Source organism: Mya arenaria, chromosome 5, assembly GCF_026914265.1.
Source record: "Mya arenaria isolate MELC-2E11 chromosome 5, ASM2691426v1".
In the NCBI taxonomy this organism is placed as follows: domain Eukaryota; kingdom Metazoa; phylum Mollusca; class Bivalvia; order Myida; family Myidae; genus Mya; species Mya arenaria.
Genome location: NC_069126.1, coordinates 408,687 through 424,447, shown reverse-complemented (window position 1 = coordinate 424,447; position 15,761 = coordinate 408,687). Strand labels below are relative to the sequence as shown.

General features: G+C 34.0%; 1 protein-coding gene across 4 annotated transcripts in view; it reads right to left on the bottom strand.

Annotated features, from left to right (window-relative positions):
* LOC128234551 (semaphorin-5A-like) overlaps window positions 1-14,868 on the bottom strand; it is an 85,937-nt gene extending 71,069 nt beyond the window's left edge. Inside the window, exons 1-3 of one of the 4 annotated variants that reach the window (XM_052948825.1) lie at window positions 14,376-14,868; window positions 4,907-4,962; window positions 1,256-1,324 (exon numbers count right to left, since the gene is read on the bottom strand). The gene's annotated coding sequence lies outside the window, so the exon portion shown is untranslated. The remainder of the gene's footprint in view (window positions 1-1,255; window positions 1,325-4,906; window positions 4,963-14,375) is intronic. The other 3 variants (XM_052948827.1, XM_052948824.1, XM_052948826.1) reach the window with 3 other exon arrangements.
* Between the last annotated feature and the right edge of the window lie 893 nt (window positions 14,869-15,761).

Below are 15,761 nucleotides of genomic sequence, written 5' to 3'. Positions count from 1 at the left end.
GACTTTTGTAATCTAATTAACAAATCATTCAATAAAAAGTTTAGCTGAAGGGGACTTGAATTTTGCATCTTTCTGTTCTAAAATTAACTGCAATATAATCTATTAATTACTAGAAATATAATCAAAATATCATAGTTGGTAATGCATCCTTCTATTTAAGAATTATTTGGAAAAAATATTTACCATAAATCAATTAACAGTAAAGAGATATACTTTATATCCCATCAATTACCACATTTGGAGATACATAATATAAACATTACAAATTCTATCTCTGGAATGTCAGTGTACTACTTAATAAACAAACATTTGGCTGAATTAAAATACTAGTTAAATATTAATCAAATATGAACCTCATCCTATAATACCAGCTGGTTTGTTCAATTATAATAAAATAAAATAAGCATGAAAACTGTTGAAATATTAATCCTATTGCAAATATATCCAAAGGCAATTGGGTCAGTGACTGGCATCATGATAAAGAACTGCAAATTTATGCTTCTAAATATTTATAATGCACTCACATCTCTATAAGCAGTGATACTCATTAGCCATAGATTGAAAATGCACTTTGACATGCGCCAAAACCCACAAATATATATATACATTATACATACTTTTCAAAGACAGCCAAATCCCATTCAATAACTTCTCTTTTCAGCTCTCAACATTCATTGATTGTTAATTGCACTGCATTCACCAATATATCAAATTCAAATATATTCTACACTCAATTTAATTCAATTACTGAAATGCAAAACCCATTTTTGTGAGACTGTTTCAAACGATATTCATGAAGATATCGGTCCCTGACATCGCCCACATAACACACACATGTTAATTCTGCATAGCTCCTTACACTGATGACAAGTTATGAATTGTGATTCACCTCATTAAGCTAATTAACCAGGTTAATCAGTAATCTGTTCCATTAAAACAAAAGGTTTAAGATGCATTTGACTGGTCATCTGCATGACGGTATTGTCTACGGGCATTCAGTTTACAAGACACTTGTTGATAATTTATGGCCGAGCTGTAAAAGCTCTTGTTTAGTTATAATAATGATATGACACTTACGATCTGTCTGTCTTTCATGAGAACTGCAAAAGTCTCAGTGCAAATACAAAGTTATCAGAACAAACAAATATCTATATATTTAGTGCATTATTACCCAGTCTACTTGCATGGGCAGACAATCTCCCATTTACCAGCCTTTATAAAATTGTTCATTCAATAGTTTAACAGCAAAGTTTACCTGACATGAGCCAGACTTTATTTTATTGTCCATCTTCAGTTGTTCAGTCATGAAGTCTGAAGTTCAATCCTGTAATTAAGTGGAATTAATGTAGGTGCAGTGCATATCTTAAACTGAAAGAAGTTTTGGTTTTTTAGCTTTATTTAACCGAAACTTCTTTACAAAACTAAATTACACTGTAAACTTAATACAGGAATGAACTTGAGACTCCTTGCACCAGAATTAACTTTTCTCAAACATGATGCTAATCTCATATTGAGTTTGAAAAAATGCAAACTTGAGGAAGGCAAAGAAATAAGAAAAACTATTCAATTTTGGAAAATGTTCCCATATTATAAGTAGCCACACCAACTTCCATAGTATTATAATATTTCTTATAACCCATTATTATAAAGGTTAAAACACACAAACACCACTGATAATGCTGGTAACAATCATTGAAACTGACACAAGACCAGCCCCGAACAAACTAAAGCCAACAAACTAAAAGCGTATTTCAAACACCCAATTAATGCCAAGTTTGTCAGTGAGAAATCTCTTCAGACTTGCTTACATGCGTTTCTTTAAGTTTTTGACAATTATAAATGGCAGTAAGCTGTAATGAATTCACTGTGAAATTTTGTTGATTTCAATGATAAAAATTGTGCCAGGGTTTATAAAACTGCAGGCAACCTGTGCTGGTGTTTTATGTTGAAGACAAAAGAAAACAGAAAGAAAAAATCCTGGATAAATCCTTCACAGCAAGAGCTCAGATATCCAAAGTTATCAACATCTCATTCTTGGTGCTTAAAATTGTTATAAAACCTTAAATGGATTTAAAGGCATTTGAAAATATCTTCATTGAACAGCAGGGCATGACATATGACAGGGCATTTACAGGAGTTTATGTTTACATGTTAGAATTATTCACTAATATATAGTCTGCACAATTTAATTAACATGAGAGTGAATAAATTCACTGTGAGAAATATGATCAAGTCTCATTATATGACATACATCTAATGTTGCATCCTTTTCCATCCATTGTTTTACAATGATTTTTTAGACTGAATCAAGTCACAGTCTTTGCCTTAAAAAAAATCAGCAGTTAATTGTCCTTTCAGGCAAGTAATTGAAGAAAATCACTTGCCCAAATACAGTTTTACTTGCCCAAAATAACCAATTCATGCGTAAATATCGGGCAACCACCTGGGAATTTTGACTTGTCTAAAACAGTATTTACTGTCCCGGACTTCGGCTTCGGATACAACAAAGACTGAAGTAAGCATTACTACACATTTATTACATTTCAAAATCCTTCTGCTGCATACAAGAAATGAAGCACAGTTGGTGTTTTAATTTGCAGGTTTTATTATTATTCTGTAAACCATTTACTAGTGGGAGGATGCACCTGTTACCATTCACAAAAACAATTATTCTGCACATTTTTAAACAATAAATATCTGCAGAACTGAACAATGTTATCTCTATAATAGATGGCCAAGCCTTGCCTGTGTTTCACAAACATGCTCTTGGCAATCATACAAACTGCAGCATAATGGTTTTTTTCCTATTATCTTCAAATCTGTCAAAATATTAGTATTTCTTCAATCTGATTTTATCAAATTCATCTTGCAGTGTACATATTCAGCCTTCAATAATATTGCTATATAAGATTACTGTATGTCTACCAAAACTACCATAGATGGGAGATTCTCAGAATTTTAACATCACTGCAGAGAAAAATCAACACTTAACAACTATGAAATGTACAACTTCATTTACTTGTCATTACTTTAATATATATTAATCATAATTTTTGCAGTGAAACAAATGGTGATTATGCACCAGTCAATTTTTACCATGGCCTCCCCAGGTCTGGGGGTATACCGGGGATAGCCGGAGAAATGGGCTGTGTTTTTACCTTTCAGGTGGCCCTGCAGTGCCGGGTGAATGCGGTGGTTTTTGTCTTAGTGCCAAAAATGGCGGGCAATGGGCCTTACTTAGAGTCCCTGGGGTGTGGGGGCATTTGGCATGGATTGTACCAGCAGTTTGTCCCCGCAGGACAGGGATCTAATACCCGGGCTTGGCTGGACCGAAAGTCAAAGTCCCCGCTATTCCCCGTACCTGGGGGGGCCGTGGTTACAATTGACTGGTGCATGAGAGTAAAACCAATATGGTGTGAAAATGTCCAATTTGCAACTAATTAAATTCTCCACATGTTCAAGTAATGAATTTTGAAACAAGTTGACTCCAAGGAACATTACCAATTTATTTTAATTCACATTTTTTATGCTAAATTAAAAAATGATCAAAATAATGTATATAATTATGTGTCCTGATATTACTTTGTATACACATTGAAGTCAGGAATGTAACTATACGTAGCTAGACCACCTTTGCCTGCTCTGGTCTACAAAGTTGAGGGCCGTTGTTACTTCCCTTTGCCATTAAAGGGACTAGACACCAGATGAAACAATTGTAAGAAAAAAAAAATTGTCAAAAACTTACATAAAATTGATATCGTTAAATACAATGCATTGAATCTTACTTTTGGACTTATCAAATCGCATACGACAAATGCATTTTTCAGTTTTTGCACATTTTTCCAATTCAAAATTTACTGGGCTTGTTTACCACCTAAAATCAAGTAAGTTTAAATAAAGCGTCGGTGTATTTATCTGTTACTATTCATCAGATGACTTTCACATGCTAAATGCACATATTTCACTTCCCAGCAGAACAGACATTGTAAGTATGCGAAAATCTGCTGAGAAACAATGTAGACACAGAGCCCGCCAGATGACCATAGGTGATGAAATTGATCGTTGGAAACTTTTGAGAGGTCAGCTCTGCTGGTATAATGACAGAAAGTTGCAAAAACATGACTTGCAAGGTGTTTGGAATAACCATTCCACGCTTTTTTTAAGCTGGGAAACCATTATGCACTATTTTTAAACGGGGAAACTCAGCTGAGAAAGCAATATGATTGTTGCATTTATTCTTATAATCATTACAAATGGTGTATTATCAGCCTCATACAAGCTCGCATCGACAATTCTAGGCGTATTTTGATAAAAAACTGAATATGCTGATTTACAGACCATCTGGTGTCTAATCCCTTTTTTAGACATGTTTTGGCAAGAAGCATCAGCGCTTTGCATTTGATGTTATGCATAAGCGAAGCTACCCTCATCCTGTCCCCTTATGTACCAAATATATTCCTTCAATTTCTACCCGATTCTGGCGGAACAAATAATATTGTACAATTTTGATAGTCTGCGTACCAAATACTGCCAAATTTTGAGTTTCCTTGACTGCCTGCCACCCTCAGAGTACTCCCTAAAACCTACTTGAATATTGCGCATCAACAAGGAAGGTTTACGGCCTCTTCAGCGTTTAATCATTTGCATCGGTTCAGTATCATGCAAAACAGCAATCATAACACTCTAAGCCATACTATTGTAACAAATGGAACATACATATTTATCAAAGTGTAACAATGATGTTGCAAAAGAAATTCTACATAAAAAAATGAATAAAACTGCAATAAATTAACATAAACATCAATAAAGAAGTAGTAAAAATGCATGTTCAGCTATATATTCACAACTTTGTACAAGAGCATTGACACTTTGATGAGGGAAATGTTAATTTAAGAAAACTACTTACATGGTAGTATGTTGACAAAATGGTCAATGCAGGGCTTATAATTTGGTCTGTGATTCCTGAAAAGAAAGAAAGGAACAGTTATACTTCTTGGGTTTTCATGGTAAGTTTGTGTTTTTTTAAGATATCAATGGACGAAAATGCTGGATTCACAGAAAAGTAACTCTGAAGCAATTTCCCATTATTCATGTGTCCTTGTTCTGCCTTATTTTGTTACCTGCATTACAGTACACTGAGGTGTTTAGTCTTCAGTTTGGCACTGTCATGAACCAGTAACCAGCACCAGGTGTCACTCTACCATGGGGTGATCACTCATGGGGTGCACTCAGCTTTGGAAAGTGTTAAGGTGCACTGAGCTGCAGAAAGTGTACACGCTACCGTGGGGTGCACTGAGCTGTGGAAAGTGTGCACTCTACCGTGGGGTGCACTGAGCTGCGGAAAGTGTGCACTCTACCGTGGGGTGCACTGAGCTGCTGAAAGTGTGCACTCTACCGTGGGGTGCACTGAGCTGCTGAAAGTGTGCACTCTACAGTGGGGTGCTCTGAGCTGCAGAAAGTGTACACTCTACCGTGGGGTGCACTCAACTGTAGAAACTGTACACTCTACCTTGGGGTGCACTCACCTGTGGAAAATGTACACTCTACCATGGGGTGCACTCAGCTGTGGAAAGTGTACACTCTACTGTGGGGTGCACTGAGCTGTGGAAAGTGTACACTCTACCGTGGGGTGCACTGAGCTGTGGAAAGTGCACTGAGCTGCGGAAAGTGTGCACTCTCCAGTGGGGTGCACTGAGCTGTGGAAAGTGTGCACTCTACCGTGGGGTGCAGTCAGCTGTGGAAAGTGTTCACTCTTCCATCAGGTGCAGTGAACTGTGGAAAGTGTGCACTCTACCATGGGGTGCGCTAAGCTGTGGAAAGTGTAGTCAACCCTTTCACTCAATCATTGATCAATACAATAGCTACACATTATTGATTTCTCCTGAAGTCAATTTGCTTATATACTCTCTACCTATAATATGCTACAATTTATTACTATATTGTATGTATTTAGCTATCATTAACCTAGTTGCTACATGTTAGTTTTTCTTATATGACTTATACAATCCCTTATAATATGTATAGCTAAGCAAGCTTGGTTTCCCCATCCGTATCATCATCAGCAATAGTGGAAGCAGCAGCAGCAACAAAAGTCAGCATCAGTGTGCAGCAAGAACAAGGATTGATGAAGCCAATACAATGCTAGACTTGGCTAGGATCTCATCCGATGGTTAACATGTTTAGATATTAAGATGTTTTAAGAAAACAATTCAATCACTAGGAAAACAGCTCTGCTGGGTTCCCCATCTCATTAAGTGTTTTACAAACAAGTTAGTTCTGGAAGTCTGGATATCTCATGGTTTGATCAATATCAATATAAGCAGATGCATTCTGGCAGAAAATATATCTTTGCACCAGAGATGTAATGCCAGGTAAGTCTGTACCATATAACCTGTTCATTTTGGGAGGCGTTTAATTTCTCATTATTTCAGAGCTGTTCTGTATTTATTACCTGCAATGTTTTAAATTCCAGGGCCAATCAGGGCACCGACAGTTTGTGCAATTGGAGTAACCAAGGAAAATATCAAAACCAAATAAGCAATACAGAGAACTGATCAAGACAATTTAAACACTCTTTTACAGTACCGAGCTGCTGAGTGAGTCTTTTAATCTTCTGCACTTTCATTACAACTAAAAGTACAGAAATATAATGTTTGTTACATGAACAGATGCCACTCGGGAGCTTCCTTGTGGAAACATGGCTGCTGGCTCCAATATCTCACTGAGATCATCCCCAATCTGTAAATCTCTTATATCCAGCTAAAAAACAACAGGGAACTGTAAATAAAATCTCTTCAGGCCAGTGTAGTATTTTATGATCTTTGAGAGGAAATCGGTGAAAAATTTGGCTTACATTCAGCTGTCAAAGCTCTTTTACAATTAATTCCCATGCAGTCTACTGTTGACAGACATTGATTTAGAAAACCTGATAAGCATTTAGGCTAAATTATATAACTTGCAGCTTGTATGGATTAGAACATTATTTTATAGTCAAAATTCATGGCAAAATACATTGCCATGAATATTACACATTTTTGTTTACATTATTCTTTGCCATGTACAACACAAATTAAATATGAATTTAAAGTGCTTGAAGCATTACTTGCATGCATGCAAAATGAGACAGTAAAATGTCTTGCCGGGTGTGTATAATGATTTAATGAAATTCAAAATTTGCTGTTTATACCATTTTTTATGAAGCAAAACGAAATTCTGTGTTATCTTTACTACAAATCTGCAATAAATCAGGTCTCATTTTCATATTAACTGGTTCACAGCAACTGTTTCTATGATATTATTAAGCTATGATTTCTTAAACTCATTTACATAGAATTATCAATTGTTGTTGTATTAATTTTACACTATTTTTTTAACATGAGAATAACCGAAACTGTAAGAGTGTATGATTGAGCAAATATATGACTTTAAAACTGACAATTTCACAGAAGTGTTGAAGTTTGGACTATTGCTGGAATTGTTAACTTGGTTGTGGCAAGTCAGTTAAGAATATTTTTTCATTTTTTCTATTTTTCCAATTTTTCATTGGCAGAAAATCTGTTTCTTATAACAACAAGCAATTTCCCATGGCCTGGGAGTATGACAACACTGTAACGAATGTGATGTGTTTATAATTAATCTAATTTTGTGCATGGCTTTACATAATGTACTTCAGATTGGAACACTGTGCGGTCTTCCTTAACAAACATCCTCATTAAACCAGTTTATATTACTATATCCAGGGCTTCGACAGAAGACATGCATTTTAGGAGAAGACATTATAATATAACTGGTTACAAAAAGACATAATTATATCATTTACAGCAAAAATCTACAGTTGCTTAGACATAGCCAAGACTTTTTTTTTCTATGAACAAATAAAAACCTTTAATAGGTTCAGTTAAACTTCCTGTAATGAACAGAAAGTTTTCACAATAAAACAGACTTCAACATTACACATACTCATTTATTTACCTGGTACCTCTTTTTTTAACTAATATTATCGCGAGTTTTAATTCTATATAAATTATGCAAAATCACCATTGCAACATTATCCACAATGTTGCCTTTTTGCAGGGAAACTTGCAGAAATCCCAGAAGCATTGATGATTGAAAACTTAAGGAACATGAAACCAAGTTAAGATGACTAACCAAATAACACAGAATTTTAAATGAAATAAATTAATTTTAAAGGGCAACACATCCGTCAGCAGTTGGCATGAATGAGGCTTTTCGCCTTTTGTAATACATTTCTGACAATATCTTGATTTATCGTCAAAAATATTTGTTCAGCCGACAATTTTGCTCCAATTTCTACTGTATGGTGAATGCGTTATATTTCATATTTCACTAAAGAATAGAGTCTAGTATTTCAGAAAAATTATAGAAGTGGCAACCAAAACTTACTAATAATATGCAAAGACTATCACCTGAAACTTTAAATGGTCCTAAATGATTCCCCACCCTTATTTTAATGATGATCTATTGCAAAATTTAAGATTTAAACATGCTAAATTCTCTTAAATAATAAAGCAATATCATTTCAATGCTAAAAACACAAAAATCCCCTGAGATTTTAAAATGATTTGCATGATTATAATATAAAATATAAACATAAAATGAGATAAATAAATGAAAATGTAAAGAAACAGCAAAGAAGCTCTATCCAATTGTTTAACCAAATTTATCAGAGTCAATGTTCACTCTAGTAACACACTCATATTTTTTATTAAAGAACTTAGAATTATCTATCCGGATGAGCACCCCCTGCGAAAATGATGGCCAATAACCATGGACTACCATGGACTACCATGGTAGTTCATGGTCATATGACCATGGACTACCATGGACTACCATGTTACGTCAAATGGCCGCCCCACGGTATCACACCATGATAGACCATGGTATTATACCATGGTAGACCATGGTCTACCATGGTTTGATACCATGGTAGACCATGGTAGCACACCATGGTAGACCATGGTAGCACACCATGGTAGACCATGGTCATAAACCGTGGGGCGGCCATTTGACGTTACATGGTATACCATGATATATCATGAACTACCATGATATATCATGAACTACCATGGTATATGACCATGAACTACCATGGTAGACCATGAACTACCATGGTATATGACCATGAACTACCATGGTAGACCATGAACTACCATGGTATATGACCATGAACTACCATGGTAGACCATGAACTACCATGGTCACATACCATGGTAGACCATGGTCACATACCATGGTAGAATATGGTCACATACCATGGTAGACCATGGTCACATAAATAGGATTGACAACAAACTTAACAAAGATCAAAATCAGTGAAATGGAATTGTATTGATTAAAATATGTTTATGGCGTCATCTAGTTTAGCATGCCGAGTACTGTATTCTGTTGATATCCCATTTACATGTATATGAGAAGGAAAAAAAAATGTCTTATTTCTCTGCAATAGCTAACAACTTGTGCCAAACTTTGACTAGAACAAAATTATAGTATATATATATATATATATATTTAGTATGATATAGGCCTCAAACTGTCCATTATGTAAAATATTGGAGCGTCTTCAATATAGTTCTTAAACTGAAACTGTTACATTTCAAGAACTTGAATTGTTCCTGCACGCTTAAGAGTAGTAAAAGTACAGTTTTTGAACAGTTCAAGAACAATTCATGCACATTTCTTAAATAGTAGTAAAAGTACAGTTCTTGAACAGTTCAAGAACAATTCATGCACATTTCTTAAAATGTTCTTATCATTTTCTAGTGGTTCTTGTACACGTTAAGAATAGATCAAGTACGGATCTAGAAATGTTCTTGCATGGATTAAAATCTTGAAATCTACCCAGTACATTCCTGACTAGATGTGATAACAATTGTTAAACGATAACGTTTTAGGAACAAATCTTGAACAATTGTTACACTATAACTTTCTTGTTTAAAATGTCAACCACTATTATGAAAGAAATAGTCAACAAGAAAATTGAAAACACTTTCTTATAAGCTCCAGTTTTAGGTAACCAATTTCAATTCTTCATGAAAAGTAGATTACTTTTCTTAACTGCTTCTGTTTTACCACAATGAACATTTTTTTCATTTATGATTATGTATTAAAGTTACAAGTATTGCTCACATTTTACTGCGCTTATGCTGTATGAACGCAGTAGGGTAAGAAAGCAAATGACCCAAGATGCTCTAACATGCTTTATGAAATTTGCTCACATGCCCTACTGCGCTCTTACAGCATAGACGCAAGTAAAACTGTTATCTCTCCTTAATTATATCATTATATTTTTCAAACATGTACTTTTAACCAATGTGCGTAAAAACATGGATAAAAAATTCAAACTAACACAGTTGATAAAGTTATTGTATTTAAGAAACAAAAAGTATGCACCTGTACATTAATGGTTCTTAAAGGTAATTCTGGAGTTTAAATGCATAGTTATTAATGACTTAATTTTTTGCATCAGCGCGCCAAACTCAGTTTTGTATTTACTGATAAAAGTTAGTCATACAGTTGTTATTTTGATTCTAGAACGACAGCGTATTAATTGATTCGCATTTATCATTTTCCATGTATCGAGCTTCTTTAGTCCAGCAAATTACTTATCCATGTCAGTGACGTCAAGCGTTTGATGAGAATAACATGAACTATTCATGAATGACAATTTTGACAAATCATGTTCATGAACTTCCACTAAGTTCATGAACTCCTGCTTAGTAAATGAACTTGACAGTTCATGAACATTATTTTTCCAAAATGTCATTCATGAACTAAATTCATGAATAGTTAATGTCATTCGACACAAGGTGATAATTTCATCATTACTACACATCCATTTATAACAGTTTTAATTTCTTATGACGCATATAAACACAATTAGTAAGAAACCATTGAATTGCTCATTTCAGTCCTTGACATTTACATCTAGTCTCTGTACCCAGGTCCCTTTTCCTTATACACTTGATGATGAAACGCATCTGCGAAAAGATTTTTTGCAGTCATTCTTTGCATGATTGTTTTTGTTGAAGTGGTCTTTTCTTAACTCTGGAAGCCTTTCGTTGTCTAAGACTTTGACATCCATCTTCCAACCTGAAAAATATTTCTTTTATTTATTTGTACTGCCAACATTTTCAAATAACTAACGGCCAGTTGGTTATCAAATCAGTGCGAATTAAGATTTCAATGTTGCAGGTATATAAATTAATGATAGCTTATTTAATTCTTTCGAACCAAAGAGCTCAAATTTATTGAGTCTGATTTTTTTTTAAAGATTCTCATTAGTGTTTGTCTGTTACATATAAAATCCACTCCACACATCCAACCATATTGTTTTCAAAACCAGAATGAAAATCTTACCATTTGCTTTAAAAAATAGTCTACTCACTGATGGATTTGACAATTTACGGCTTTGAATGTTTTTCTCCTTCACTGGTTGATTCGTTTGAGACCTGATGATTTATTTGTTAGCTCCTTTGGGTTGGCTAAAATAGACGAAACAACATTTCAGACACTTAACCATAATTTGCTTGCATAGTGGTTATTTAAAAGGTCAAGGGTTGGCAGCGATGCAAAAGTCCATTGAAGGACCAAAATTTAAAAATGTTAAAAAAATCAATTTCTTCTTAGTTTTGAGGTTCAATATTTAACAAGCATGATTCATACCCATTTATCCATTGCAACATGAGAAGCTGTAATTAGGATTTGAGCATATTTTATGATATAAGATTTTATCGGATTTCAAATCAAAAAGCTATATTGTCTTTAAACATAAAGAGTATATTTGTGACTGAGTCGAAGTTATTGAAACTGTCCAATCAACAATGTCTTTGTTTTGATTGCAGCTATATTTAAAAAGATATTAACATATTTGTAACCCGGAAATGATCTCTCATCCACTACTTTTCATTATTAACCTGAAGAACTTTTATTTTTTATTTGACAAGATATAATAACGAACTCACAACATTGTTAAATAGGTAGTCTGGAGCATTTTGACATGAAAACAAAGTGATAATGTCAACAGACTTTTTAGAATAAATGTGAAAGTTTTTTTATAAAAAATATTAATATTCTATTGTAAAATTTGTTAACTCCCTACTAACATGTCGCCAAAAATATATGTTTCACTCCCCTAAAAGATCGTTCCTCAAAACAATAAAAACTTTTTTAAAGGTTTTAGTTTTTGACCTTCCCCACCCACTTTTGCATCGCTGCCGGCCCATTACAATTGATCCTTTTTCTCGACAAAAATAGCTTACCAACGTTAAGAAACAAATTTAAAAGCTGCTTTAATATATATATAAATTAAGTATTAGCTGAACGCTAGTCAAAAACAAGCATTTAACTGTGTTTCTACACAAACGTATTTCGTATGTTTGTCGCGAAAATGTATTACAACAAAACATATTTGCTCATTACTTCAAAATGTTGCTATGTTATTTTAAACAATAATATTAGCGTAAAAGATCGTTATAAACGTTACTGAATTATACTCCTTACATCGCTTGAACTTACCTTAAATAAACGAAACAAGACATCAGTTTATTTGGCGCATTATTTCGACAAAAATGGCGGGCGTTCGAAACTATCTCCGCCAGTGAAGAGCGTTTCGTCTTAAATGCGTAACCGTTAGAATATAGTTATATAGCTACGTTAGAATATGGCTATAGTATTTTGTAAATATTATATTTAACCGGTTTAACAACTAATTAACCAGTGTTGACCACAGGTGCTCGTCACATTGTCTGGATACAGTAATTTTATATAAAATAAAATATATTTTTTTTATTTTTTATTTTTTTATTTTTTTTTGACAAGATAGTGAATATATGTCATTTTAAAAAATATTCCACATTTTTCATGAAAAAAAGTTACTAATAACTTGACAAAATCTTGACAAAAAATAAATAAAAAAATCTATTAAAAAAAAAATATATAAAAAATATAAATTACTGTATCCAGGCAATGTGACCAGCAATCCATGGCACCTTACATGATACATATGATATATGTGGTGCTTTAATTAAAATAAATTTAATTTTAATGTTCATGTTATTTTGATATGGAATTTTCTTTACGTTTGTTATTTTTTATTTATAATCTTTGGGTTATAACTGGGCCAAATGTGTTACACTAAATGCACCAGCCAGTTGTAACCACAGCTACCTCAACTTCCTGCCTGTTGCTGATGCAACTACTTGTTTTTGTACAAGTTTCCTTTCAAAGACATATGCAGAACATTTTAAGAACTTGCCATGTTCATAAGCTGTTCCTATGATGTGCCAAATTGTTTAAAAAGAACATTTCAAGAACATATTAAGAACATAAAAGTTCATAAACTATTCTTTAAATGTGCCAACTTGTCTTTATGAACAGTTCAAGAACATTTTAAGTGCAAACACTATTCATGAACTGTTCTTATATTGTACTTAAGACTTTAATATAGAACAGTATTAGAACAACAATAGTCTTTAAAAAATTCAAGAACTGTTCTTAAAAGTGATCAGTTACTGTTCTAGTACAGTTTTGCATAGTTCTTGAACAGTAATTAAACACAAGAACATCATTTCACAGAGGAATGGAGCATAGATGCTCATTAATGAGCAAATGCTCTATTTCCCACAAATTGTTTTCAAAGGTTTTCAAATTTGGCATTCTTCCTTTCCAATAGATATTCTTCCTTTCCATCAGATGCTTTCGTTGTGGATGAGTCTAAAATTAGCAGAACAGCTGGTAAAGGGTTAATACTGAAACACAACTTCTGTTGTTGACAAGTTGTGTGTTTACTAAATATCAGTAAAGAATAAGACCACATTTATTAAGTTGCTATTTCTGTTATTTACCAAAATCAACAAATCATTTTTAGACTTATCCAAAGTAAAGAATCAGATAAAAAAGGATGATGGTAGACTATGGTAAACTGTCACAGTGGCTGACCATGGTCAACCTTGGTGTACCATGGTAGACCATGGTTGAAATGGTGACTCTCGGAGTAAAACTTTTGTACCATGGTCTACTGTGGGGTTTTTCACGGTACTTGATGGTTGACCTTCAAAAACCATGGTATACCATGGTGATCTTTTTTTGTACCATGGTAGACCATGGTCGACCATGGTCAAACCATGGTATACCATGGTGATATTTTTTTGTACCACGGTCGACCATGGTCGACCGTGGTCGACCATGGTCTACCATGGTAGACCATGGTCGACCATGGTCGAGGCAATGATTTTCCCACGGTACTTGATGGTTAACCATGAAAAAACATGGTTGACCGTCAAAAAACTGTCAAAAACCGTGGGGACCATGGTCGACCATGGTCATTATTTCGCCGGGGACATCATAAAATATACTACCTTTTTCACACTGAAAAAAGCAAGAGCTGCGTAACAACGAAAATATATGTCCAACTTATTTGAGGTAAAATCCAAGTGTGGTAGAGTATTCACTAAAGAACTTTTTGAGTAAATTTGCTTTGTCAAATGATGTTAGTTCAGCTTAGTCTGTTTTCAGCTTTCCATCTACTTGTTAAAACTGCACTACTAAACACAGGCCACTCTGTGATGACTGTTAAACAAATAGATCAACTATTACAAAGTTATCTTATCACAAATATACCATTAAAGTAATCACTACTTTTATCCATCAAGATATAGAAAATCCAAATAAATTCCATTAAATTCCCTAGGTACCTAAATGACACACAAAATGCAAATATTTAATATTTTTACTGAACATTATATCATATAATATACATAATATTATCTCCAATATGCTGCAGTCAGCCTGCCAGTCAGATTGAAGCTAAATAACGCTAGGCCAGCCGTCTACCACTAGCTCAGCTTTATAATAAACAGTTTTACACTGGCACACCGCTGTTCATTGACTGCCTCTTAAATAGTAATAGTCCCCACGCTCTAAAAGTTTCATTCAACATTCTCCCTAATAAACTGTCAATGTTCACCATAAGCTGTAAATAAGTGTCGCATAGTTAAAAGATTTTGTCACCCATTATGAAATTTACCAAAATATTTTCAATCTCATATTTGAAAGAAAACATAGCAATTTTTTGTTATTCTTTAAAGATTAAAATTACTGTAATTTACAACACTTGAACCTGAGTCTCAATACTTCTGTTACATCATTTCTTAATCAGGTCACAAAGGCTAAGCAGTAATATTTGGTTTTAAGATATTTAAAAGGAATTATTTTAAAGTCATTAATTTAAAATCTTAAACAAGCTCACTGTGAGGTTCTTTCAAACTTCTTAACAGTGTATTGGCAGTGCACATTGTAAAGAATTAAATTGTTTACATCAAGTATTTTGTTATTTCGTTAACTTTTTAAATTACTTCAAGCGCAAAACATACTCCATAGCGCAACCACTACTCGACAGCGCCACCACTAGGGCAACAGCGCCACCACTTTTATAAATATGTGCATTTTTCCTTTTTAAGAAGTGCATAGTTACTATACATAACAGTTATGTTTGCATGCGTGAGAATGTTCTTACGGGGTGTGTAAGCACCGAAATGTATTTGCTATGCAATCAGATCTCAAAATATGCACAAGTCCGATTCGGGAGAAAAGCTCCTGGCACCACAGTTTGCACAATATTTAAACGAAATAGTAACCAGCCTGCAGTAGAAGTGTTCTTACACGGTACCACATTCTCCGAATTTCGAAATACGTCCGTTAAGTGAAATTATCAAATAAAATATAAATCATACTCTCGTTTGTTC